The sequence below is a fragment of the Myotis davidii genome, unplaced genomic scaffold (genome assembly GCF_000327345.1).
Source record: "Myotis davidii unplaced genomic scaffold, ASM32734v1 scaffold803, whole genome shotgun sequence".
Taxonomy (NCBI): domain Eukaryota; kingdom Metazoa; phylum Chordata; class Mammalia; order Chiroptera; family Vespertilionidae; genus Myotis; species Myotis davidii.
This window is the reverse complement of record NW_006295567.1, coordinates 1,448,761-1,453,124: the sequence shown is the minus strand read 5'-3', so window position 1 is coordinate 1,453,124 and position 4,364 is coordinate 1,448,761. Positions and strand designations below refer to the sequence as shown.

Here is a 4,364-nt window from a genome sequence, read left to right as displayed (position 1 = left end):
CGACTTCGAAAGGCGCGGGCGGCGCGTGTTTCGGCCTCGCCGACCGCATCCCCGTCCACCCGGGGAGAGCATCGGCCCCACGGGGGCCCTCTCGGCCGTTTCTGTCTCCTCTGCATGGCTGTCACCCCGCGAGCGGAGAGTCGTCGCTGAGACTGGCCGATCCGGTGAGTTCCGCGAAGCGGGTCTGCGGGTTGGACTAGGGGCCGCCCGGGCTGGAAATAAAGGGCCCCGGACTCTCGGAGATCCTGAAGCCGCGGTGCCTCCTGACCTCACACAACTTGTCTGGACTTGCCAGCCGCCCGAGTGGAGGTTGGGGACCCGTTGGGCGGACTCTGCTGGGCCCTGTCCGGTGGGCGTCCGCCAGAGGTCACCCCGCCCCTAAAGCCAACAGCAGCCGTAGCAGGGGTAGCGCTCTGTCTTCCGAACATTCCCAGGGAAGTCTCGCGCCTTGGAGTGTTGGAGGAGGGGGCTCCAGGAGGGGACAGCTCGGGGTTCCCCCAGGTAGCCTCAATCTTTAGGGGCATCCGCTCAGAAGGACACGTGGAGTCTCCCTTACATGCTGGCGGCTGCTTTTGAGGGTGGCGCTGAGTGTAGGCTGTAACAGGGTCCCCCTACGGCCGGTATTCCTACAAAAAACTCACAGGTACACGGGTGCTCAGTGCACCGGTGGTGTGACGTCACTACCAGGCCCCTGACGTCATTGGGGTGGCGGTGGCCACGTGACTTGTCTTGACCCAAGGCCGGAGGGGCGGGTCGTGGTAACCAGGGGCCAGGCAGGCTCCCCACCCTCTGCATTCCTCTGACCTAAATCCCCGGTGCCCTGGGGAGGAGGGGGGCAGCACCAGCTGTCTCTGGTGATGCTCCTCCCGGCAAGGACAGGTGTCCAGCGTTGGTCACAGAGCCTGACAGAGCCTGGGGCTTAGGACTCCCAGACAGCCCCGACCCCCCCCCCGCCAGCAGGCTGATGGTCCCCGTCCCCCGAGAGCTGTGGGCCCCCTGCCTCACAAAGGGCTGCTCTGGCCAGGAAGACGTAGGTGCCCCATCCCCAGCCGGGGAAGGTGCCAGGAGCTGCTGCTCGCTGCTCCTCCCGTCCAGGGGGTCCCCCGCTGCTCACTGCCAAGATGAGGGCCTGGCCAGGCTTAAACTCCCGACTGCCCCACGCCTTCGTGTGGAGGAGGATTTTGACAAGCTCCATGTGGTGCTCATTCAGTGAACGGAGGGCACATGAGGCCCATCAGTGCCAAGGTCTGAAGAAAGCACATCTTTGCCAAGGGGCCAGCTACGATGGGGGTCAGGCCCAGCCCCCCCACCCCCACCCCCCCAGCACAGGCCCTGTTCTTGTGAACGCACAGAGCCCAGGCAGCATCCTGCTGCTCCTGATTCCTCTCAGCCCCTTCCAGCAGTCGCTGCCAGTGTCGGAAGTGGGTGAAACTGCTGTGATCACATTTCTAGGAAAAGGTTAGAGAGCTGCCATTGCTTCCGTGGCGTGGGGTGGGGAGGGGTGAGAGCCGAGGGGGGTGTATGTGAGGTCATTACAGAAGCCAGGCCCCGTCGCTATGCAGCAAGCATTTATTTCTGTTCTCCCCGGCCTCTAGCTAGGCGAACAGTCGGCAAATATCAGCGGAACTGCTTCTGGGGCTTTGTGGAGAGAGGATTTTCCAGCTGCAATGGTGTGTCAAACACAGGCTTGCCAGGCCAGAGGAGCAGCAGCAGATGGGGGGAGGTGGGAGAGGGGGCAGAGGGCTGTTTGCGCTGCTCGCGAAGCTTCCCGGTTTAGAAACAAACTCGGAGTGCGCCAGGGCGCCGCAGACACAGGCAGTTGGAGGTCCTCCACGGAGTGTTTACATTTCCTCAGCCAAGGCGGAGGGGACGGCTGTCAGAACCGGGCGATTCCTTCTGTTCGCTTCCCTGGGCTTGGCAATGGCACCAGGCGACGCAGGAGGGAGTGCCAGCTTACCCAGCACCTTCCCATGCGCCAGGCATTTTATAGGATCGCAGTGACTCATGTGCTGTGGCCCATTATACAGATGAGGAAACCGAGCCTCTGAGAGAGGAGGTGATGAGCTACAGGTGCTCAGCCAGACAACCTCAGAGGTTCAGCTCTCAATTGTGCCAACTTAAGAGTCCCAGGTCCTCGCACCCTCTTCCATGGGTGGAGGGGAGGCACCCCACTTGTTGGACAGGGTCCCTACAAGACTCAGGGGTCACTGGCCACAGCGGAAGTCTGGCCTCACCCAGATGTCTTGCCACACGGAAGCCCAGGTTGGGATCCTGCTTCCCCATTACCTACAGGACAGGTTGAGTAGAGTAGCTACTTCTGCCCCGGCCTTGTGGGCAGCCTGCTCCCCTCACCCCTGGTACCTTTTCCCAGCCCTGGAGGAAGGAAGGTATGGCATGAAACCTGCCTGCCAGGCAGGGATGAGAGAGCTGGCCCTCGGCTCCTGGTCATCTGCCCTGTGAGCTTCCCTGGGTGGGGTGTGAGGCTGTCCCCAGCCACCCCAGGGACCCTCTTGGAGGCACCCAGCTGGTGGGAAGGCAAGGATATAGATGGGGCAAGAGCATCTTTGGTAGCTATGGCTTCCTGACCCAGCCTGAGGGTGGGGAAGGGCCCGGTGGGAGGGGAGCTGTGTGACTCTCAGAGGACAAATAGGGGTCCACCAGGCAGAGGAGTGGAGAAATGTTCTGGGCAGTGGGTGTGGCCATGTAGACAGCCTGTGATTCGGGGGTGTGCTGACCGAGGTGGAGGGGTGGCCCTGGGTGTCTGTGTCCTGGAGGCTTGGCCGGATGGAGAGGTTTAACAGGGGAGAGGATCCAGTTAGGGCTCCCTGGTCAGGCATCCCTGCGCCCCCTTCCAGTCAGGCGTGGATGGCCTTCTCTGCTCTCGGGCAGCCTCCTTCTCAAGGTTAACTGTCTACCCTCCGCCCTCCTTAAGCCTTATCACTGCCTGATCCCACCTAAGCTTACCATCCCCTGTCCCTCTGAGCCATTCAGTGAGGGTTCAGCACAGGTGGTGGCATGCAGTAAGCACTCCATAAATGCACATTCTCCACATGTGGCCACTGTTAGCCTCAACCTCAGAATGGGGCCTTTGAAAGGCTTTCCCAGTCCCACTTGGTGCCAAACATCAAAGACCGCAGGGCAGGTCCGGGACTCCCACCCTTCCAGTTGCCTCTGCTGGGTCTCCCACCACCTACCCGGGGCACCCCACCTATGTGGCTCCCCCTCTGAGCTGCTGGGGCCTGGCCAGGGCGCCCCTCCCAGCCTCCCTCCTGCCCCCTCCACCTTCCAGTCCCTCACCAACCGGAGGAAGCCAGCGGAGCAGCTCATATTCATGAATCGTAATTCAATCGGTGGCGATTCCTCTGGGCTGGGCGGGGTGAGGAGGAGGAGGAGGCGCGCACAAAAGGGCCGCTCTGTCACCTCCCGGCCGGGAATCGCTGCTCTCCCGGCGGCGGCCGGAGCCGCCTTTATTGTGTTAACCCATTTGCGTGTCAAGAGCTATTGTGCGCGTTCCCTGCCTCCGCCTGTGCCTCTGCCTGTGCGGGGCGGGCTGCGGGCTGCGGGAGGAGGGCCGGCGCGGTCACCTCCGCGGGCGCCGCCCACCGCCCTGATTGGTTGCTAAGTGATTTGCATCCAAGGTAATCACTTTTATCTCAGAAGGATGTCGAGTGTAATTATAAGCTGCTGACATCTTTTGAAATCTGCCTAATGACTATTTTAGTCCGCATGGGGGGGGAGGGCGCTGCTGGAGGCTGGGTGGTAGGGGTGGGGGAGGGGGAGCTGGAAGGTGGCTGGGTTTCTTCGACCTGGACCGTTAGTTTAGAAATACCTGAGTGCCTACTGCGTGCCTCGAACAAAAGACTGTGGGGAGGGGCGTTGCATTCCTGTTGGCGGCGTTAGTGCCATTTCAGAGACGGGGAAGTAGAGGCGCTGGGAAAGGAGCCACCTGCCCAGAGTCACACACCCACTGAGGCCGGAAGCCGCGTCTTTCTGACCCCCACATTCCTGTGTCGCCGCTGGAGTGGGGCGTAGACAGAACTAATGGTGATCATCCCTGGGTAGAGGTCACCTGCCGGGCACCTCCCAGAGTTCATATCGTAGCCCCAAGAAATGCTGGTGCTGCCCCAGGGAGGAAGCAGGGCGCAGAGGAGTTCTGTCACCGCCCAGGATCACACAGCCAGAGAGTGGGGGAGTATGGGGTCTGTTGGTGGCCAGAAGTGGAGTTCCAGCACCCCGCCATAGTTCCATCCTGTAAACACCTGTCATCAGCCTGGGCCGGGGCACCCTGCTGGCCATGCTCTGGGTGGCGAAGTGCTAAGGACACAGACTCCGAGGGGAGTAAGATGAAGCTGCAGCTAACTCAG

At 61.7% G+C, this 4,364-nt stretch overlaps 1 protein-coding gene across 1 annotated transcript in view; it reads left to right on the top strand.

Annotated features, from left to right (window-relative positions):
* The first annotated feature begins 6 nt into the window (after positions 1-6).
* The window catches only part of FAM222A (family with sequence similarity 222 member A), a 55,180-nt gene continuing 50,822 nt past the window's right edge, over positions 7-4,364 (top strand). The window contains exon 1 of the mRNA XM_015568160.1: positions 7-164. The gene's annotated coding sequence lies outside the window, so the exon portion shown is untranslated. The remainder of the gene's footprint in view (positions 165-4,364) is intronic.